At 38.1% G+C, this 24,450-nt stretch overlaps 1 long non-coding RNA gene across 1 annotated transcript in view; it reads left to right on the top strand.

Annotated features, from left to right (window-relative positions):
* Positions 1-23,955, top strand: part of LOC116586057 — a 179,769-nt gene extending 155,814 nt beyond the window's left edge. The window contains exons 7-8 of the long non-coding RNA XR_004283872.1: positions 14,253-14,319; positions 23,370-23,955. This is a non-coding gene — a long non-coding RNA (uncharacterized LOC116586057). The remainder of the gene's footprint in view (positions 1-14,252; positions 14,320-23,369) is intronic.
* Positions 23,956-24,450: the final 495 nt, after the last annotated feature.

Below are 24,450 nucleotides of genomic sequence, written 5' to 3'. Positions count from 1 at the left end.
CTAAAACTGTGAGTCATACTGAACCCTGTATATACTATGCTTTTTCCTAAACATACATACCTATCATAGAGTCTAATTTACAAAATAAGCACAGTAAAAGATCAATAACAATAACTAATCATAAAATAGAAGAGCTATAACAATATACTATAATAAAGTTAAGTGAATGTGGTCTTTCCCGCTCAAAATATCTTACTGTCCTATACTCAGCCTTCTTATGATGATGATGATGATGTGAGATGATAAAATGAAATGTGGTGAATGACCTAGGTATTGTGACATAGCTTTAAGCTACTGTTGACCTTCTGAGAATATAGAAGGTTGTCATTAGGAGGATCATTCACTTCTGGACCATGGTTGACCATGGGTTGCTCAAACTATGGTTTCACTTTCTGAAGATAGGGCAGCTGGGGGACTGCTGTATTAAGAAATCATTCTACCAGTGTGCCAAGCATTTTTCTATGATCTTGTCCAGGAGAAGAGAGATACTGTAATGGTAAGTTTCAATATGGCCACAGAAAACAAAACAATAGATGTCTTGAGTTTAAGGAGCATGGAAAATGAGTGAAAACTCTAGTAATATTATCTAGTAAATCTTATGAATAATATACAAAGTAGACAATATGAATCTGGCTTTCTGTGTACACAAGGATCAAGACAAGAAGGGGAATAGTGGTTCAAAATAAAAGACCCAGAGTGTATATTAAGGACCCTGTGCTGACCTAGAAGTATTCAATGGCAGGTAATAAATGAGTCCTGGAATAAGCCAAGGGTGGGGGGGAGAACAATACAGTGGCTTTTTAGTATATTGTTAAAGCTTAAAACTGCCTATTGGGATTCCATACTTCATCACTTAAATGATGACTATTACTTATTCTGTCAGTGAATTATGTATATAACACAGAAAATACTAAGTTCAAGAAGTATTCAATTATTGCCAAATTAAAACACCAGGAATCTTGGCCTTCAAAAATGTTCTGTATCATTTCCATATGTTCTGTCTTTTTTGTTTAGGTCTGGTGTTTCTTCAAAAAGGTGTTCAACAAGTGGAGATATACTTGATACATAATTTCCTCAGTACAATCAAAGATTGTAGCGCTTTGGTTAATACTCAAATAGAAACAGAGATTGTTATTTTGAGGTACCAATTTGTCTTCTGCTTCTGTAGGCCTAATCTTTCTTTGTATTTTTATCTTCAGTATAGACATGACATTTTTAATAATGATATTAATGATATGATAAAATTACAGTTTGCTGATGCCTTATAGAAATAAAGTCTATTGCATGATGGAATATAGATTGGTATGGGGTTACTGGTGCCTCTCCAGTGTTTCAGAACTTGGATCAGTTAAATTGTTTTCATCTCTTATGAGGTTTGAATAATTATCTCATGAAACTCGTATGAAATTATTGCTATTAAAACAAGTAGTTCATTGAGAACAATGTGGATATTTGAATTTTGAAAAACATCAGGCACATCATTTGACTGGCAATATTTCAAACATCTGGCTTGACACTGAAATGGTTGTTCATCATCTCTTCTTATCTACCTGATTTCTCTCGATCTCATTAAATTGCTGAGATAGACTCCCTCACTGGTTTAAAAAAAAAAAAAAAAAAAAAAGTCTTACCTGCAAATGTAAGCATTGCTACCACATTCTCACATTCTCTCAGGTGTAAATTTTCTTTAACGCCAGGTACATGGGCCTTGGCTTTCATTGCTCATCCTTTCATTCCAAAATCCCGAGGCCAGTGTTCCATCATGTGACTGAAACAGTTTTCAATTCCAGGTGCCAGGTGGCATGGCTGTATGAGGACTGCAGGTATTGAAAGGATAAAGCCATTTTATTTTATGTGCTCTAAACTTGCTTGATTGATTCTCTCATACCCATGCCATAAAAACAGGGTGGCTTCTTTGCTCTCAACGTTAGGCTGCACTGAACCAGAAAAGAAAGTTAGATGAGAATCAGAAAATATTCTGCAGATGGGTTTCCTAAAGGAAAACTCTACAACTGCAATGATTAGGAAGCTTCTAGGTATCTCAGCAATCCCTTTGGGAACTCATGGGAGAAATGGTACTTCTCCATACATCCATCCCTGGAAAATTGGTGAGCAAAGTCTTTAAAGTAGTTGCCTCAGGAGTGAATTTTCTCAGCAAACGCCATCAGTAGATCATAGAAAATTTCCATGTAAAAGTTCAACATTGCAACGGGAGATTTCTTTCATGAATTGCATTGACTAATTGAGAGTTCTTGTTATTTTTATGATGCAATGAGGCAGCTGAATATTTATTAAGGATATTTGTGCTCAAAACTGTGGTTACTCCTAGGGGAGTAGAAAAAGGTAGAGGAAAAAAAAGTCATTCCCTTACAATATGCTAGTGAACACAAGATAAAAACAATCAATAGCTAAACAGGGAACAGAGTTCCCAGTGTGACAATAAACAAATCAAACTGTGATTCATGGCATCTGGGTAGGCCTTCATGCTCTGCTAGTTTTTTGTGGGGTGGATTTAGGCAAATCGGGTAATCTTTCTGGACCATAAATTCCTCACATATAAAATTACAGTTTTAGACCAACGTTATAGGAGTGATTTGATATACCTTGATATACCTTCATGTAATCATATTTCTGAAGGCAGAGATGATACAGAGTGAGGTTCTTTTCCATTTTAGTTCCTACTCCATTTCTTATGTGAATTACTAGTGGCTTCCTATACCCTGGGAGGTGCCCTCATCCCATTAGTTCCTATTCTGATGTTCCAAATGTCATTAAGATAAAAGTGACAGTCACTGTTTATTGGCTTGGTGGACAGATTCTGACTCTTCTCTGCCATTTTCATCTTGATAATATTCCAGGAAACCACATCTTCTTCCTCAGCTTCCTCTGCAGAGGTAATCAATTTGTTTAGTAACTGAAGGTTTAGTGGGGTTAACAGGGGAGGTTTCTCTTTCCTTCCTGTATATTCTTTTCCCTCTTATTGCTGTTTTGAACACTCCATATGACGATCCCATCTGTTTGCTGAGGAACCCCTCTTGTTTCATACTGAGCCACTGAACCTACCCATAGTCACCTACCTCTAGACTTCCAGTTGTATAAAACGAACAAAAACCAAAAAGACCCACCTAAATATATACTGTTATAAATTGGATTTTATGTTACTTGTATTTTAATGTGTTCCTAACTGATACAGCACACCGTGAAGTACTATACATAGAAAACATCATCATTATCTAAAGCTAACTGGTACTGAAAAGGCCACTTAAGGTGAAACCATATAAAGCAGGAACATCAAAATCATAGTGAATAAAGTGTTTAATTGGAATTTTATCTTGGAAAATGCCACTAAAATTGGTGAAAATAATTTAATAAATACCTGCCATTTAAGTTATAACTACAGGCAATGATACCACTGTGATTTTTTTTTAACAGCTTTACAGAGGTGTAACTGACATGTCACAAAATTTACCCATGGTGAGTGTACAGTTAGACAATTTTTAGCAAATTTGGACAGTTGTACAATTATCACCACAATCCTATTTTAGAGCATTTCTATCACCCTAAAAGGTTCCCACATGCATGTTTTTTTGGTCAATTTCCACTCCTATCTCCAGCTACGATCATTAATCAGATTTGCGTATCTATAGATTGGCCTTTTCTAGAAATTGCTGTTACGAAAAATCATATAATCTTTTGTGAATGACTGCTTCCATTTAGTATAGCATTTTTGACATATAGTCATGTTGTTGCATGAATAAATAATTTGACCTTTTGCCCAGTAGTAGCCCATTGTTTGGAAATACTACATTTTGTTTATCCATTCACCATTTCATAGATATTTGGATGACTTTCTTTTTTGAGTTATAATGGAAAATGCTGCTTTAAACATTGATGAACAAATCTAAATGTAGACATGCATTTTCATTTTTCTTGGGTAAATACTGAGGAGTGAAATTACTGGATCACATGGTAAAGTGATATATATGCTTAACAAGTATAAAAACTGTCTGTTTTCCAAACTGGCTCTACCAGTTTGCATTTCCACCACCAGTGGATGAGTTTTCTGGGTTCTCTGGGATGAGTTTTCTGGCATGTAACCCAACACTTGTGATTGTCTTTTTGTTTATGGCCATTCTATAGAGAGTAGAATGCTGTCTCATTGTAGTTTTAATTTTTATTTTCCTAATGTCTAACAGTGTTGAGAAACTTTTCATGTGATTATTGTCCATTTGTATATAAAGCTTTCCCCATTTGAAAATCAATTTCTTTTACATTGTATTGTAACACTTCTTTATACATTCACACAATATAAAAAACATTTTTTCGAGATATGATTTGAAAATTTTATTTGCATTCTGCGGCTTGTCTTTTCATTTTATTGATAGTGTCTTTTGCAGAGCCTATTTTTTAAAATAATGTCTAATTTATCAATATTTTCTTTTATGATTGAACTTTTAGTGTTACAGTGAAGAAATATTTGTCTAACATAAATTCACAAAGACTTTCTCCAATATTTTATTCTAAAAGCTATTTTTATGTGTTATATGAGGTAAGGACTTAAGTTCTTTTTTTAAAAAAATATAGCTCTCCTGTTGTTCCAGCAGTTTTTTGAAGACTTTTCTCATTGTGTTTACTCACCACTTTAGTCAAAAATAAGGAATAGCATGGAGAACCACAGGGGAGGGGAGGGAAAACTTAAGGAAAAGAAATCAGAGAGGGAGACAAACTGTGAGAGACTATGGACCCTGTGAAACAAGCTGAGGGTTCAGAAGGGAGAGAGGATTGAGGGAATGGGTTAGTTGGGTGATGGGTATTAAGGAGGGCACATGTTGTGATGAGTGCTGGGTGTTATACACAACTAATGAATCATTGAACACTACATTAAAAACTGATGATGTACTGTACATTGGCTAACTGAACATAATTAAATAAATAATTCATGAATAGGATATATTTTGGACACTGGATTATGTTTCATTGATAATAAATGTCTGTTCTGATGCCACAACTATCTGAAATGAGGTAGCATGTCCTTCGATTTTGTTATTTTTCAAGATTATTTTGGCTAATGTAGGTCTTTTGCACTTCCATATCAATTTTAGAAATAGTTTGTCAATTTCTATAAGAAAGCCTGATTGGATTTTGACAAGGATTGAATTGAATTATATGGATTTATTTGGGGAGAAATGTCATCTTATAAATGTTTGGTCTTCCTTTCCTCAAATACGCTATGTTTCTCAATTTCTATAAAGCTTTAAAAATTTCTCTCAGCAATATTTTATAGTTTTCAATGTGCAAGGTGTTTTTTTGTTGTTGTTGTTAAAATTTTTTTGATATTATTTTGATGGTAATTTTCTTGATTGTGCTTTGGGATTTTTCTCTCTTAGTATATAGAAGTATAACATGCATTTATCTTGTATCTTGATAATTTCTTAAGTTTGGTCATGGACTCTAGCAGATTTTGTGCAAATTTCTATAGAATATTCTATCTACAAGATCATATTATTTTTGAATAAAAATAGTTTTTCATCTTCCTTTTCAAAATATATGCCTAGAATACATTTCAGGATTTGACCTTTGAAAACCCTCCTTCTGTCCCCTCCATTCTTCATTCCTTACTCTCTGGCCACATTGACCTTTCTATCCTGAAGCTCATCTGTCATCATTTCTGTCTCAGGGCATTTGCACAAGTTACTCCTTTTCCTGCAATGCTCTTTACCCAAATACTTTGGGCTGCCTCCTGTTACCATTTCCACCATTCATGTCTCAAATCAAACATCATCACAGCAAAGAACTTCCCTGGGCAACCTGAGAAAGTCTCCATTACTACAACCATTCTGTATCATTCTGTAATTATTCAGAGTACTTACAACCCCTCTAAAATTGAACTGATCTTTTCACATGTTTATTTTCTGCCCACCCCCAATCCTGAACTTCAGTATAATTTCCTGGAAGACAGTGACCAGTCTACAATTTCGACTGCTTGGTTCCAGTGGTTAGAATACTGCTCATAGTATACATAGGATACTGTCTCATAGAAGGCGTACTTTTCTTTTTCTTTTTCTTTTTGTTCTATGATAGATGGAAGAAAGAAAAAGAGAAAACTTTAAAGCATGCAAACAAACTATTCAAGAGAGTAACTTTCATACTTTAGTTAGTACTATAAAATGGACTGCAAATTATCGCAGGGATTAACTATTCTAAAGGTAGGAAAGACATTAAATAAAGGTAACCTGATACATTTCGATCATGTGTCATGAATCATTACAGGATGCAATATTTTAGTGCACTCATAAACAGTCAGGGGGCCTGTGTGTCATACTTGGAGTCTGAGGAAGAAATTTTCAGCTGCCTCGGTGCAGATTCTTTCTGTGAGTTAGTTTGGGAATTAGGAGTATGAGCTCTAGATCTGGAAGTTGCTATAAAGCACAGACCTGCTCACAACATATGGGCATGTGGCTTGACCTCTGTTCTTGCTGACCTACGCCCAACATCTCCTGGCTGTTCAGCCTGCAGCTAAGACAAAGTATCGCCATCACAGGATGCTGTGCTGCAGGGTGAATGGAGCTGACTCAGGGCCGCCGAGGCCGCTCAGGCACACCGTGGCATCCGCTGTTGGGCCCGCCAGCTTATTTACTAGTTTCTTTGGTGTCGTCGTCTTGACAAGTAACTCTGGGAATTCAGTGCATTTTTCCCCTTCAGCTAGACACCTCCAGAATATTTGACTCTCTGGATGTGTCAGGCAGGCTCTGTAATTAAATGGCTCAGCATTTCTGTTTGTCAGGGTGATATAAAATAAGGGGAAAAAATGTTTGCTTTGTGAAGCCCTGCCATAAAGCCTTCAGGAGGGATTATACATCATCAGGCCTTTGGCTCCCAACAGAAAATGCTCTGAAAGACAAAACATCTTTAGTGTCAATTTTCAACCAGAAGAAAATTGAATGAAATGAAGTTTGACATACGGAATGGTTTTCATAAGTTGTTTAAAATGTGAGTCACAAGAAATGTCACTTTGACGACATGGCAGATCAGCTGAGATACTTCTAATAATTTGAATAGGGCTCAGAGCTGACTTACCTTTGTGTGCTCTCGGGCCATACCATGGACCACATTCAGTTAAGGAAGAACTGGGCCCGTTCGTTATTTGTCATGGCAGAGTTTGCATTTGTTGGTTCTTCAGAAAGAGAGGCTGAAACCAGCTTGAAAAATGCTTTGGAAGACTGTACCTTCATCTACGTAAACCCATTGCTTGAAAATCATTCTTTTACCAAAGATTTCCATCTGTGCATATACTTTTGAATATTTTTTATACCAGCAAAGTTCACATGTACTGATAATAACATAATGAAATATGACCACCACAGTTGCATCTTGAAGTCACATTAGAAATTCAGTCCCTAAAATTAACTCTGATATGCTGTGACGAGACATAGTTACTGCACAACACAAAAGACTGTAAGAAGAGTATATTTCTCAGAAACTATGGTCATGTATACATTTTGGGGTGTTAATATGATTCAGTTATAATCCCATAAAGTATCCATAGTTGGCTAGTCTCAGTTCTAGATTCAGTATACAGGCTGGAAGAGTTATTTCAGGTTTATTTTTTTAAAGGAATAAGGATTTTCCAAGCCTTGTACCCTACATGTCTTTGTGTAGTTGTGGGTTAAACTAGTACATCCGCTTCCTCCTTGCCTCTTTCCCCATTCTTCGTCCCCAGTCTCTCCAGACACACAATAATAGGTGAATTTGTTTCTGTTGTCCTATAGTTCATGGAAAGTTAAATGAAAAAAAAAAAAAAAAAAAGATGACAAAACCAACACAGCAGCTCTCGATCCTGACTCACAACCTCAGCAAAAGAAAGAATGAGTGAATTAACTAACCTTCTCTTGGAGGGATTTGGCTAGAAGCTGGGAAGAATTGGGACACCCCAATGTTTCTTCCAATAAATGGGACATATTAAAATAAAAGTATTTCATTTTATATTTATGAACGTATGTCGCTGTGCCCTCCCTTAGTGTCTGAGCCATTATAATATTTTCAGTAATGGATTGTCCTTCCTTTCTAGGTTGCTAGCAGGTGAGTTTAAGATTCATAGGGAATAACTGGTCCTTCAGGTGAGAGCAGCCCATCATCACAAGGAGCAGCAAGAAACATGCAAGGGTACAGGATGGCTTGGCTTCCTGAGTTCCCTGCATCCCATTTCCTAGGGCTTTTTCTGTAGTAACTAGGGCAATTCTGTGTGAGAGCTTCTATGGTTGTGTTTCAGCCTCCCACACAGTCCAAATGCTAATCCTTAGTGGATTTAAAGCACCAGGCCCTTTAGTATTCGTCATGCTGATCAATTTTAATTGAAAAAGGGAAAGCACACATTTTGCACAGTGTGGCACAAGGTACGTCCTCTAATGGAGTTGCTAGGAGGGAGGCCAGAGCATTTCCTACATGCTCCTCTCCTAAGAAGCCTGTCCCCTTTGGATGGAGTCTGCATTCTGGGAGGAATCCATGGGGAGTACAAAGAAGGAAAGGGCTCACTGGCCATCTAGCCAGAGCATTCAGGTCATCCCTGGTTGTCTACATGAAGAAGAATGTCACAGCCATATCTTACTGCCTGTTTTATCCCTTAAGAGCAATCAAGTTCATGGACGGTGGCTTTATTGTGCCCTGTTAATAATGAGTACCATTTGCTATACATGGAGGCTGAGCATATAGAATCTCATTTGTTCCTTGCATTGATTCTTGGCCCTGGACTTACCAGCCTGTGCCTACCTTCAGCATTAATCCCGATGACTTCCCCACACAATGTACTCTGGCCAGATTGATCTTTCTTTAATATGCTTCTTTCACTCTTTTTCCATGACTTTCCCTCTGTTCTCTCATAGTCCTGGTATTTAAAAATCCTCTTAAAATTCTCTGGACATTTTTGCCTAGCTGGCTCCTTACTTTTCTGTTCTTTTCTCAAATAACATCTTTTCAGAGAAACCCTTCTGGACCACCTGATCTAAAGTCGTCCCTCTCCTCATCATCACTCATGACTATGTATCCTTTTACTTTGCCTAAGGTCACTTTTCTCAGAGTAAAATTGCCCTGTTTCTTTACTTTTTTGGTCCATGTTCTTCCCCAGAATGTAAGCTCTGCAGGGAGAGAGCGTTTATCTGTATTCTGAATCACAACGGCCACAGACATGGCTGCACCGAGCATCCCTTCATCCAACATTCATGGCAAGAGAAGTTGACACGTCCAGATAATTATTACCACTGAATAAGTAAATGAGATTTTAGAGAAGCCAACTAATTTGTCTATAACCACTAAAAGGCAGCAATAGGATTTGAACCCAGGTTTGCTTGAATGGGTCCTAGCTGTACAAGTTGACTGCAGAGCTATGAACATCTTTTCCCTCAGAATTACCTTGCAATTTCTCCAGAAATTTAATTCATTCATAGTTTCTTTGCCCAAAAGTGGGATCAACAGCCAATCACTTGTCTAGATAATTTCATTCTGAATTCTTAAAGCTTCATCTAAGCATTATTTTTCCCTCTAGTGACTACTTGACGCTTTCATCTATACCCATGATCAGTCTCTTGGCATTTGCCTTCCCCCAACCCCAGTCCCGGGCAACCACTAATCTAATTTCTAACTCAATCCTGGATATTTACTAAATGGAATCACATAACATGGGCCTTTTGTGTCTGGCTTCTCTCATGTTCTATACACTCAAGGTTCATCCAAGTTGTAGCATGCATCTATTGATGCATTCAGGCTTTTCATATGACCAGGTAATATTCCCCGTACTATATTTTGTTTATGCATTTATCAGTTGGATAATTGTATATAATGGTACTGTGAAAATTTGTGTACAGGTTTCTGTGTGGACATGTATTTATAATTTTCTTAGGTATATACCTAGAAATGGAATTGTTGCGTCATACTGTAAGTCTGTGTTTTTCTTTTCTTTTTTTTTCTAATTTATTTGATAGACAGAGATCACAAGTAGGCAGTGAGGCAGGCAGAAAGAGAAGAGGAAGCAGGCTCCCCGCTGAGCAGGGAGCCTGATGCAGGGCTCAATCCCAGGACCCTAGACTATGACCTGAGCTGAAGGCAGAGGCTTTAACCCACTGAACCACACAGGTGCCCCTTTTTCTTTTTAAGAAAATGCTTAACTTTTTTTTTTTTTAAATTAACCTATAATGTATTACTTGTTTCAGGGGTACCAGTCTGTGGATCATCAGTCTTACACAATTCACAGCACTCCCCATAGCACATATCCTCCCCAATGTCCATCACCCAGACACCCTATCCCTCCCAACCCCCTCCTCTCCAGCAAACCTGTTTGTTTCCTGAGATGTCTCCCTCTCTCATTTCATTTTGTTTCATTTTTCCCTCCCTTCCCCTATGATCCTCTGTCTTATTTCTGCCAAACTGTTTTCTAAAGTGACTGTACCGTTTTATATTTCCACCAACAACGTGTGAGGGTTTCAATTTCTCCACATCTTCATCAATACATTTCATGTTTGTCTTCTTGATACTAGCCATCCTAGTGGGTATGAAAAGTTCTCATTATGGTTTTGATTTGTATTTCCCTAATGACTAATGATTTTGAGCATCTTTTTTTATGTACTTATTGGCCATTTGTTTATCTTTGGATAATATCTATTGAGTCTTTTGCTCATTTTTAAATTGGATTACTTGTCGTTTTATATTTGAGTTGTTAAGAATTATTTTAAACTCCGAGTAAAAGTTCCTTATGAGGTATATGATTTGGATATATTTTTTCCCATTCTATGGGCTGTCTTTTCATTCTTTTGATGATGTCCTTGGAAGCACGAAGTTTAAGTTTTGATGATGTCCATTTTATTTTTCATTTTTCTGTCTGTGACTTTGGTGTCATATCTGAGAAACCATTGCTTAGTCCAGATCACAAAGCTTTAAACTTATGTTTTCTTTTAAAAGTTTTGTAGTTTTAACTCTTCCATTTTGAATTGCTTTTGTATATGGGGTAAAGTAGGAGTGCAACTTTCTTTTTTTTTTCTTTTTACATATGTCTCTCTAGTTGACCTAGCATGAGTTTTTGCAAAGACTATTCTTTCACCATTGAATTGTCTTGATACCCTCATCAAAAATCATTTGACCATTTAAGCAAGGGCTCATTCATTGTGAACTCTTTTTTCTTTTATTATCTTTATGATGTTCAGTTAGCCAACATATAGCACATCATTAGTTTTTGATGCAGCGTTCAGCGATTCATTAATTACATGTAACACTCAGTGCTCATCACAACACGTGCCCTCCCCAATACCCATCACCTGGTTACCCCTCGCTCCACTCCCCTCCCCTCTGCAATCCTAAATCTGTTTCCTGGAGGTTCTCTTTCTCAGTGGGTACTTAAAACTCAGGCCCCACCTAAACAGGTCCAGCTTTTACCCCTTGCACCAGTTCCAGAGATAGTTAGAAAGAAAACGAAGCAAGAGAAAAATATCAAGATATACTTGTAGCAAGATATCATTCTGAGCTAATGTGCTGGAGGAAATAAAACTTAATTCAAAGTAATGCAGCAGGAGGGTGAGACAATTTTTATATGTGAAATCAGTGTTTTAGTTAGGAGTCTTTGGTTGCAAGTGACAAAAACTAAATTTACTTAAACAAAAGAGAATTGTATTGGCTCATATAATCAAACTATAGAAACAGAAGGCAGCAGCTGGCCTTTGGGACTTCTGGAACTAGGTCCTCAGACACCATTGTGATTCTGTCCCTGTACTGCAGCTTTTTAAAATCTGCAGCCCTTTAAGCAGAAGAAACATGGCTTTCTGCTACTCTTGGCTCTCTCCCTTTTAGCTACCCAATTAGAGAGAAACGGACACTTCTCTGGCAGCTACAATTTAAAACATTCCCCAGTTTGGCTTACTTTGATAACAGATCCTGGTGCTAGCCATTCTGTCCAGAAAGATGTTGCTCTAACTTGGTTCATAGTCGCACCCCTGTGGCCGGAGGGTAGGACCTGTTACCAGAAAAAGAGCCATCAAATGGGGCAGTTGAAGCAAAGAACCCATTGATCTCTAGGCAGGGGCTAGAAATCAAGAGCCACACAAAAACAAATAAAAACGTCTTCCTGTCATCTGAGTCCTTTGTGCACATCCAATATCCCAAGAACCTCACCTCACCCTGGGATACCATTTCAAGGCCTTATAGAGAAATACTTAACTTCTTGCAATTCCTTTCTCCCCATGTACATAGCCTATGATGTCACTGAGGTTACATCATGTTTGTTGGTATGATTTCCTTGTTGGTATGATTGCAAGGGGGTAATGAAAAATCTGAACCAATCTCCTCAATTTTTCTCCTCTTTTTAATTGCTCAGATATTGGTTCATTAGAAAAGAAGTTGCAAATTTCAGTGCTGCCAGTTACCAAGAAGCATTCAGCTCTGTTAGAAATAAGTGACTAAAATATCAAATAATCAGTCTTGAAGCAAACATTAGAATAGGATTTTTTTAAATGCTTGGGAAACAGCAGTTGTTACTTCATTACTTCCAAATAATTATCACCATTCATATCCTTTTGGAATCCTCCAGACGGCAACAAGATCCACCACCCTCTTCGGGAAAGGGAGAGCTTGGGCTCTCTGCTTAAGAAGGAGCAATCTATTTAAGTAAGAAAAATAAGAACACTGAAACTACTTTTACTAGTGATGTGACAAACATCACAAGTAGTTGCATGCTAATTCAGGCTATCACCTTTAATTAGGACTTGGGGAGGCTGAGTTATGCTGTCTCCAGTCTTTGGAAATAAGCACTCATGATCAAAGAGCTACCTTCTTTAAATAATTTAAATAGATATCCATTTTAATTAAAGTAGATATTGAATATTGGATATGAAAATGACTGCTTTTTTTTTTTTTTTTTTTTAACCTTTAGATTTGGCGGCGGCTGCTTAAATGAGTAGGTCCCTGTACAGAAGGAAACAGCATCTGGTGCAGTCCCTCTTCAGGGCTGAAGATCAAGCACACACTCCACTGGAGACCCTCTGTGATCCCAGCACCTCCCTGGGTTGGAGCAGGTGGGAGGAAGCCCCTTCCACAGTCACCTGGCGGGTCCCTGTATAGGTCTCAATGGCTGCCAGAGGACTAAACAGTCTGGTTCTGCTCTTCTGAAAAGGGGTTATTTCTCTCCCTGACCTAAAACAAAAGTGGTTTGGAATGCAGTAAAGCATTTGATGAATCATGGGACATGGCCTCAAAATTTCTTGAAAAGGTCTCTGCTGGAAAGATGAAGCATTCAACCTGTAGAGACCTGAATCTATCTCATGTACACTCATCATGAGCCTGTTTGTGCTGTCTTTTAAGGGAGAGTAAAAATACCCAAAGAAGAGTCTGGCAAAGCAGTATTAGACGGCACAATTTCACCTGTCCCCCAATTTTTCAATACTTCTTACTTCCCGCTTCATTATATCATTTTCTCTCTCCCCCAGTTATCTGATGCTTTCCTCTTTTCTCCCAGATTCCTGGGCTAGTAGAGCATAGACACGGTCATCAGGACATCAATTCATAGTCACATTCAAAAGAAAATTAAGGAGGGATGCCTGTGTGACTCAGTTGGTTAAGTGTCTGACTCTTGGTTTCAGCTCAGGTCATGATGGTGGAGTCATGAGATTGAGCCCCGCATTGGACTCTGCGCTCAGTGTGGAGTCTGCTTCAGATTCTTTCTCCTCACCCTCTGCCCTTCTCCACTCATTCTCTCTCTCTCTCAAATAAATAAATAAAACCTAAAAAAAAATTTAAAGAGAGAAAGCAAGAAAGGACACAAAGAAAAGAACTGTGAAAGAGGGACTTGATAACAAAGGGCAAATTTCATTTACTTATGTTTCTGATTTCAGTATGCTTACAGGCTTCCTTTTTAGCTACTGGTTGCGGGGGTGAAACGTGGGGGTGGGGAAAAACCACAGTTTTTTTTTTTTTTTCCTTCCTCCTCCTCCCTCTTTTTAAATGTGTTCAGATACTGATTACAGATCCAAGGTGACGTCATTCATCTAACACTCCACTGAAGTGAGATGGACAGTTTAAATTTCACCGCCACTCATTTTCCAGGTAGATTCTATTAATCAATGAAAATCCGTAAAAATCATTACAGGATAATACTCTTCTATATGTTTACAAAAACCCAACAGCTCCTCTGATGAGATTCCCTGGGCTCCCATTCACCGGATCAGATTTGTATCTTGTCTCTTTCGCACTGACTGTTCAACGTCTGCTTGTCCCTGCAGGTCACACTCCCTTGGTCTGATTAACTTTTGGCGATCCGTCACCAACTGTACTGGAACTTTCTCTGAGGTAGGCTTGAACAATTGTTTTCTGGCTTCATGTGCTGCACGTATGGACAAGAGTTACTGTGTGTTTCAGTCAAGGGTTCCAAATGCAAGCAACCTTCTTTATTTCCCTACTTGGCCCTTACTCCAGAGAAGGAAGACCTTGTACAAAGGGATTAGAGACCATGCAAATAACAGTTTTCTTAAAGGAAAATAAAAATTAAACAGAAGCTAAAACTTCCAAGTCATGGTAGTTGAGGCAGTGCATGCGGAATGTGGGTGCACAGGCAGAGGCAAAGGAGGGATGATACGGTGAGAGTGAGTAAGGTGTTTTAAGGATGGCAGTGAGTTAGGATGGTTAATATCACACTGAATGAGTCAGGTGGTCATGGGAACTTAATCATGATGGGAACGAGAAGGGTAAAGGAGAGGTCGAAAGAAGTCTCAAAACAGGAGAGAGCGTTCATTGTCAGAAACGTCAAAAAGAGAATTTCCAGACAGCTACAAATTTGTGATACAATTAGATTGGGCTTCTGTTTTTCCTAACATCGGCAAAGACTGAATTGGTATGTATCTGAGTAAGAACTCATATATCCACGGCCATGGGATGATGAGCTTGAAAACATTTTCTTCTGAAAAAAAAAAAAAAAAAAAACCTCAGACACTTGATAACTCTGGGAGCAAAGTTTGTGCTGAAATAAAAGTAAAGTTTGTTTTAACAAATGCATTGAATTCTGAAATGAAGCTCAGCTAGTATAAAAATTCAACATCAATTGCACACAAACATTTTGCATGACCTTGCATTAGAATAAGCCTTTCAAAGGACTAGATGTAGTATAAATTGAGCAAGAATCCAGCTCTTTTCTAAATGCCAGTATCAGACAAGTTTCAAGATTGCCATGTTCCCACTGGAACTCAGACAAACACTGACACTAGAAATAAATGGGCCATTGGCTATATCTGCTCAGGAGCTCAGGTTCATCCTTTCTGTTGTCACAGTGAAATTCATAATAAAATGCCAGCAAAAGTAAAGAGCAAGTCAGACCTGTCTCCATCAGCTACAGAATAAGCATCTGCTATGATAATCAAATCCCGTACCCCAAACACTAGCAATCCTGTTAGGTATGTTTATCTGCCAGAAAAGAAGTCATCCTATGAGGGAGAAGGACTGACTTCCGAGACTTATTTCCTGTCTTTGGAGAACTTTAAGAAATAAAAGATGACTGTGCCTTCCCTGACCATTCCTATAGCCAAGTGAGGCTTTTTTTTTTTTTTTTTTTTTTTTTTTTTTTTTTTTTTTTTAATGTCTAAACCACTTCTCTTCCTTTCTTTTCTTGCTGTTTTCCTCTCCTACATTCCATGACGGTTATATCTCCGTTAAACATGAGAAGCAAAGAATAAAAATTGTAGGATTTAAACATCATCTTTCTGCAAGAGAGTCCTACCTCACAGAAGACAATGACCAGATATTTGGCCAAAAGGATTTCCTTTATTCCCTGCAATGAAGACAGTTTGGAGCACAAGTCCTAGTCTGCCATCTTGCACACTTTGCGAGTGACCCTTTATTACTGCTCTCTGGGGATGGATCAATCTTGGCTCAGTGTTGCAGTCCAGCCCCAAATTAGATCTCTTGCATGGGGAACTCTGAACTGAATCCAACATATCATATGCTATTAATCCTTCTTGCACTCTGTTTTCATCCCAACATGGTTTTTGTTTTTGTTTTGTTTTGTTTTGTTTTTGTTTTGTTTTTTTGCCATTAAGGAAAATATTTTTTTAAAGATTTTATTTATTTATTTGACAGAGAGAGAGAGATCACAAGTAGGCAGAGAGGCAGGCAGAGAGAGAGGAGGGGAAGCAGGCTCCCTGCTGAGCAGACAACCAGATGTGGGGTTCGATCCCAGGACCCTGGGATCATGACCTGAGCCGAAGGCAGAGGCTTAACCCACTGAGCCACCAGGTGCCCCAACCATTAAGGAAAATTTTGAAGTGACCGGGATTCCATGGTTAATCATGAGGAGTGGCCAAGGCAGCACTGGAATAGTCCCTGTGAGTGCTTTACCCCTGAGACAGGAAACTAAAGTAAAGACCCACGGTGACTATCAGAACCCAGTTATGTGGAACACAAACACACTTCCATCTATCCTGTTGGCCTCAGGACTCTAATTCATCTTAAAATACACTGTTTTATTCACGTGGTATTTTAGTAGGAATGTTCTTTGGTGAGAATTACATGCTAGCACAAAGGCCAAACCACCTTTGTGCAGGCAAAGGTGCTTGGTGCTTGTGCTCTCTGCTTTGTGCAAAGCAGAGAATTTGCATGCTGGCAATGGTCACCTTCGGAAAGATTCATCTGCCATTCGCCTGTCGACAGTTTCAAAGAACTGGACACAATTTCTTCTCAGCTCCATTCCAGCACACATACACACACCACAGGCGTTCATTGCCTCTGACAGGAGTTAGAGCCACCGGAGTTTCTGTGAGACACCGCTGTCACAGTGATGCCACAGTGGTTTAGACCTTTTGTTTGTTAGTTTGTGTATGTATAGCACTACATGCTTGCTTTATTTTATTCCTTGTTTTGCAATAAACTATCATGGCAGGGATGGCCTTTTTTGCTGCATTGCTTGTAAGTATGCCCCGAGGCTAACAAGCATGGCCATATCTGATGAAAATGAGGAGATAACTGTGTCAAGCGCTGCTAGAAAAAGGCTGGTACGCGTCTAATAGCAAGTTCTAAGGCTCCCATGCGTGTGTGTGTCAGGGGTAGGTAGAAAAACATATCTCTGTAGCTCATACCCGGCATTTATTCATTCATTCATGGAACAAATATTTAGTGGGCCAAAGTGCTAGGTGCTACACAAAAGCAGCGACTCCCCATGCCCTAATAGAGCATATCATCTAATAAGAAAGAAAGATATTACTCAGATAAGAAAGAAGTGATACACATGTTTTGTTTTGTTTTGTTTTAAAGATTTTATTTATTTACCTGACAGAGATCACAAGTAGGCAGAGACCCAGGCAGAGAGAGACAGAGAGGAAGCAGGCTCCCCACTGAGCAGAGAGCCCGATGCGGGGCTTGATCCGAGGACTCTGAGATCATGACCTGATCCAAAGGCAGAGGCTTTAACCCAATGAGCCACCCAGGTGCCCCGTGATACACATTTCTATTGGAAAAGAAATAGTGTGCTGAGGAACGCTCAGACCTTAGGTTAAATAATAATGATGAAATGAATTTGGTAAGAAGTTTTGGAAGAGAGGTTATAATTCTGTGCTCAAGCATATTAAAGGATATTGCAAATGTTATATTTTCTTAATAAAATAGAGTCCAGGGATGCCTGGGTGGCTCAATTGGTTAAGCAGCTGCCTTCGGCTCAGGTCATGGTCCCAGCGTCCTGGGATCGGGTCCCACATCAGGTTCCTTGCTCGGCAGGGAGCCTGCTTCTCTGCCTGCCTCTGCCTCTGCCTGCCATTCTGTCTGCCTGTGCTCGCTCTAGCTCCTCTCTCTCTCTCTCTCTGATAAATAAATAAAATCTTTAAAATAAATAAATAAATAAAATAAAATAGAGTCCATTGATTCAGTAGAATTAGATGAAATTGTCAGAAGAACAGGTGTTGATCATCAAGGTGTTAATTTAGAGATTATGTAGGTATTTATTGTTACATTATTATACTATTTATTGAGAGATTACATCAGATAAAAGTGTGACCAATGGCACTGCACTTACAATCATGGAAGGATAAGGATTACTGAGGTGGAGTTTGCAGGGGTTTGGACAGGGATAGAGTGATAAATGAAGTGGGAAAGGGGTTGTGATGGATGGAAGAAACATGCAGAGGTTGCATGCTTAAGGATATACTGATCTTGCTGCATGTCCTTGCGTCTCTTGCATACGGGTCCTGTAGCATGTGCATCGTTAGCCCAATTGGAGAATTGCTAAAGAGCTCACATTGCCGTGTCTGCTCTTCTAGTTAGCCTTTTGGACTCTTGCTTCATGTATTTTGTAGCTTTGTTATCAAGTACATAAATATCCAATTCTTGAAGAATGAATTATTTATCACCATGTATTTATTGATGTAATATATTTGATGATTCTGGGTAATACTTCTTTCTGCTGATATTAATATAGCTACTTTAGCTTTCTTTTGATTAGTATTTACATATCTTTTTTTCCTTTTAGCCTGTGTTTTTGTAACTAAGAATGATTTACCACAGATAGCATATAATTAGAACTTGTTTTTGGGGGGACACTTGTTTTTTGGGAACCACTTGGGTGGTTCAGATGCTTAAGTGTCTGCTTTTGGCTCGGGTCATGATCCCAGGGTCCTGGGATCAAGCCCCATGTTGGGCTCCCTGCTTAGTGGGGAACCTGCTTCTTCTTTTCCTTCTATCTGCTGCTCCCCCTACTTGTGTGCTCTCTCTCTTTCTGTCAAATAAATAAAATATTTAAAAAAAAAAAAACAACTTGCTTTTTTAATCCAATGAAACACTTTTTTTTTGGTCTTTTAGTTCATGTTTTTAGACAGTTTACCCTTAATGTCTTATTGATACATGTGGATTAAAGACTATCATCTGTCTAGCTATTTTCTATTTGTTCTGTCTGTTCTTTGTTCCTTTTCCCTCTTTTCCTGCTTTTTTTTCCATTTTATTTTATTTCTTTCAGTGTTCCAGCATTCATTGTTTATGCCCCACACCCAGTGCTCCATGCAATACGTGTCCTCCTTAATACCCACCACCAGGCTCTCCCAAACTCCCACCCTCCTCCCCTCCAAAACCCTCAGGTTGTTTCTCAGAGTCCACAGTCTCCCATGGTTTGTCTCCCCCTCTGATTTCCCCCAACTCACCTTTCTGCTCCATCTTTTCCTGCCTTTTAAAAAAGTTTTGTTATCCCATTTTATCACCACTGTCCACTTATTGTTTATACCCCTTTTAAATAATTTATCAGTTGCCTTATAATTCATAATATACATCACATAATTTATTACCACTTCACAATAGTGAGAAGTCCTTACAATATATTCCCAATTCTTTCCTTTTGTTTTCTGTGCTATTTTTGTCATTTATTTTACCTTTATATATGCTATAAATATGCAATACTTTGTTATTATGTTTGCCTTAGACAGTTTTTTTCTCTTTTATGACCAATTAAAAAATAAGACAAAATGATCTTTAACTACATTTAATATATTTCTAGTACATTTCTTTGCTGTGTGCAGACCTCTGTTCTATTGAGTAGCCTATTCCTTCTACCTCAAGACTTTTCTTGAACATTTCCTCCATGGATCCTCATGCCATTCATTTGCTCCTTTTTTGCTTCAGGAGCCTTTATTTCTTTTTTGCTTTTGAAAAATATGTTTTAACTAAACATTGAATTCAGAGTTGACAAGATCTTTTTTTTTACTTTCATCACATAAAAAAATGGAACTCCTTTTCCTTCCAGTCTGAATAGTTTCTCATGAGAAGCCTATAGTTCTTCTATGTATTTTCCCCTCTGTATGTAATATATTCTTTATTTCTTGTTACCTTCAAGATTTTCTCTTTGTCTTTGGTTTTCAGCAGTTTGAATATAATATCACAGATGTCTTGGTTTGTTTGCCTGCTTGTTTATTTGTTTTTTTTTAAATTTTTTCAGTTTATTTTCAGAAAAACAGTATTCATTATTTTTTCACCACACCCAGTGCTCCATGCAATCCGTGCCCTCTATAATACCCACCAACCCCCCGCCACTTCAAACCCCTCATTGTTTTTCAGAGTCCATAGTCTCTCTTGTTTGTTTTTGTATTTATCCTGCTTGGTGTTCTCTCACCTGAACTTCTTTGGATCTGTCATTTTGTGTATGCTGTTAGTTTTGGAAAATTTTCAAAAACTATTTGTTCAAATATTACCTATGCTCTCTGTTCATTTCTCTCTCTCTCTCTCTCGTGTTTTAGATTAAGTCATTTCTACTGACTCATCTTCAACTTTACTGTTTCTTCTACTCAGCTATATTAAATCTCTAATAAGCCCATTGAATGCATTCTTTGTTACTGTGCTTTTCATATCTAGAATTTATATTCTTTCATTTACTCTCTCTGCTGAATTACTTATTTAATCCATCATCTTGTTCACCTTTTCCTCTAGAGCTTTTACTGTATTGATATTTATTTTCTCAAATAGAGATTTCTTTTATTAAAAGAGATTTTATTTATTTATTTGGCAAAGAGGGAGAGAGCACAAGTAGGCAGAGCAATAGGCAGAAAAAGAGGGAGAAGCAGGTTCCTCGCTAAGCAGAGATCTCAGGGTCCTAGGATCCAGAGATTCCAGGACCCTGAGATTGTGACCTGAGTCGAAGGCAGTTGCTTAACCAACAGAGCCACCTACATGCCCTTCAAATAGATATTTCTAACATTAGTATCATATCTGAGTCTGATTCTATTGATTGCTTTGTCTCTCGACAGAAGGTTGTTTTCCTTTACTTTGTATATCTTAAAATATTTTTGTTAAAAGATGAACCTGGCCATCTTGTACAGGACAGAAGAGTCTGAGGAAAAAAATTTTGAGACCTGGAAATGGATACATCTCTCCTTTTTCTAGGCTGCTTTTTTTTTGGGGGGGGGGTCTGTGTCTATGTCTTTGTATGTGTGGTGGGAGTGGTTGGGTTATTACTGTTATGAGTTTAACTGGATTTTGGAGTTGTCACTAGAATTACTCTCAGTATAACACAGACTTCAAATCATTCAGGACTACTGTTTAACATGTGGCCTGGTTTGCCAGATGGTTTTTGTTCATTATCTCTTCCATCCTCAGTTTCAGGTCTTCCCTTGTATTATGCCTCAAAAAGTTCTCGCTGCTTGCTCTTGCCCCTCTTCAATCTGTAGACTACTGTTGTTTTGTTTAAGTATCAGTCCTAAGCAGATACTGTGTTTCTGAGTCTTGAGGATAGGTCTTTCTCCATTATCTTATCCACTCTCAGCTGTAGGTCTGGTCCCAGCAGGCATTTTTTTTTTTTTTATATGATTCTTTTTTTTTTTTAATTAATTTTTTATTTTTTATAAACATATATTTTTATCCCCAGGGGTACAGGTCTGTGAATCACCAGGTTTACACACTTCACAACACTCACCAAAGCACATACCCTCCCCAATGTCCATAATCCCACCCCCTTCTCCCAAACCCCCTCCCCCCAGCAACCCTCAGTTTTTTTTGTGAGATTAAGAGTCACTTATGGTTTGTCTCCCTCCCTGGTGACCCAGCAGGCATTTTAATCCCTCTTTCAAGTGTATAAGGTGTTGTTTTATTCCCTTCCCGAGCATCATGGGTTTTCACCAATGCCTTAGGGCATTGTTTTTTTTTTCTCTCCCTCTAAAAGTTTAAACCCTTTATTTCATAGAATTACAGGGGAGAATGACTGTGCTTTTGCCCCAGTGCCCTTATTTCTCCAGACCTGCATGATAAGGGACATACTTTTAGTCTTGTTGTATGAATATACCAGGACATTTGCAGAAAAGAATCCTATGATGAATGCAAGTTCTCTTTGTGCTTGTATCGTGGAGGGGTTTTCAATACCTTTGCCAGACTACAGTATGTCTTTAGGAATTCATTAAAGGATTAATTGAGTTCTTACTTGTGACATATAACATCTATCCCAGATAAGCAAATCCTCATATCCTACCTCTTGTTGGATGTGTTTTCCTTAGATTTCAGATTAGTTGGTAGTCATAACTTCTCTGCTGGATTCAAGAAAAGTTATGAATTTTCAAATTGTTGGTGTTTTTGTTGCTCCTGCTGTTGTTATTGTTTTAAGTGCAAAAACAATGATCTTTGCAGCATTCTACGTCCTGAGCAGAAACTGAAAGTCCCAGAACACACAGTATTTAGCTGGGCATGTGACCAGTTGGAATGTTTCCTGGCCTCTGTTATGCCTAGAACTGGCCAATTACATGTACATGGAAGTTGTGCAACTTCCAGTAAATAAAAGGAGGGGGGCATGCCCTTCTTTCTTTCCCTTGTTCTGCTGACTCAGATGCAAACATGAGATCTGAAACTGATGTGACCATCTTGCACCATGAAGTAAATTTAGGAAAAGAGGCCATACCTGGTAGTATAATGAGATAAAAGGAACCTCATATAGCACTTTATCTATGCAGATATTCACCTAAGTGAGAGAAAAAAATAAATATAGCATCTATCCTCTTTAGTTTGTGGGGTATTCTCTTTTATTGCTGAACCTAATTCCAACTTATTTTCATGTCAGTGATTAACAGTTGGCATCAAGAAGAGACAAGTGTTTTAGTACAAGTTTTCTGGTTAGTTTCTGGTGCAATAGACTTACTCTTTCTCTATCTCCCACCCTTAACCTTTAGCACCCAGCACCCAGCTGAGGGGCTATCACATCACTGGAGCTCAATAAATATTCATTAATGAAAAATGCAGGCATACCATCTGACTGTGATTTCTCCAGATGACAAATTTGCACTGGTATTTTTGTTATTGTATGTAATCATGAATTATAAGCACCTTCCCACCTGCAACATTTAACTCTACCCTCAATCTTTCGGTAGAGATACATAATTAACAGAATGAGTTCTTCTTTTTTTTTACTTTTGGTCCCCCTACCCCACCTTAAGGATATAAGAAGAGCTAAAGGGCAACAACAGTCTTATAGAGGAGAGGAAGATGAGAAGCAGGGAACTGAACAAAAAACATAACTCAACAAAAATGGCCCCTGATAACTAAGAGGTAGCTCCAGGTCATCTACCGGGATAACTCTTTAACTCTTTAATTCTGGTTGAGTATTAAGCCATGAGAGTGTTCTTGGAAGAACTACTTTCTTTCCTTTCCCAGAAAGCTGCTATCTTCAAGTTATTTATATCCCATGTTGAAGAGGAAAACAGTAAGACAGTTCTACAATCTGTCACTGGACCATAGAGCAAATGCTTGAAGCTCCTACCAAGTAGCCAAATGTGGCCTGAGAACACCTGTGCCATCTTAGGCAAACTCTGAGTTCCTGAAGACCAGAATCTATGCCATCTGTTTAAATTTCAAATGTCATACCATAAAGAACATAATATGGAAGATATTTCTTATACCTACAGCTGCTGTTACTGCAAAAATACCAGAAGCTAGCAACTTGAAGGATTTAATTGGAGATGAAGGAAAACTGTATTGAGAGATAACACCTCTCCATGTAAGAAGCAAAGAAAAGGCATGTTTCTCTTTTCTGTGTATTATTAGAACTTGTCTGCCCTCCTCAGCGCATCAGCACTAATGATGCTGAAGTCCATGAAAGATAATTGCCTTGAGTCATTCTCTAGCCACAGAGAAGGTAAGATTAATAAAGAACATTTGTTATAATTTTGCAACCAATTTATATAATGGAACTCATAATAAATAACCACATTTAACACAAGCATTCATCAAAGCCAATTTACACATCAATTTGTTCACTATGTGTTAAACCAACCATTTGTAAGAATAAGTTGGTTTCTTCCTGTGACCCCTTTTCTCTTTATTATAGTAGAAATTATTGTTAGATATGGTAATTTGGGGGGCTTTTATAGAGGCAGCATTGATAATGATATATGTTGACTCCTCAGCTGTTGCTACATGATGTATAATTTTGCACAGCATGTTGCTTCTGTGTGGACTAAGAGGAAATTATTGTTTTAAAAATATAAAACTATTATTGATAGTCTTTTCTTCTCTCAGTAACTTATCACTTCAGGTGAACACAATTCACCATAAAAGAGGCTGTGTATTTCTATGGACTGTCACCTCTTAATAATTCACAGAAAAAGGGACAGGTGCAGTCTAATAAATGAAATCCACAAATTATCTCCAAGCATTTTATTAATTAAACACCATTTAATTAATACACCATTTTCAAGTTACCCTATTCCCAAGCTTTAGCTAACATCGTCACCTCTCCCATTTTTATTTTCCCACTGCTGCAAGGAGATGATGGCTCTCACCTGTTTCTATCCTAAAAAATGCTGCCCTTCCACAGTTACTTACAAATCTGTGTAAAAGGAAAAAACAGATCCACAATCTTACACTCACAAAGAAAAATTCAAGTCAAAATTATTGCTAGCGTATATAACAATGTTCAGTAAGAGAAAGACCAAGGTCATAAATGGTTAGTGGTGCCTAGTATGGTAGGTTGAATAATGGCCCCCT

The sequence above is a fragment of the Mustela erminea genome, chromosome 3 (genome assembly GCF_009829155.1).
Source record: "Mustela erminea isolate mMusErm1 chromosome 3, mMusErm1.Pri, whole genome shotgun sequence".
NCBI lineage: Eukaryota > Metazoa > Chordata > Mammalia > Carnivora > Mustelidae > Mustela > Mustela erminea.
Note: the sequence above shows the minus strand (reverse complement) of the source record. Positions and strands in the feature narration are given on the sequence as shown.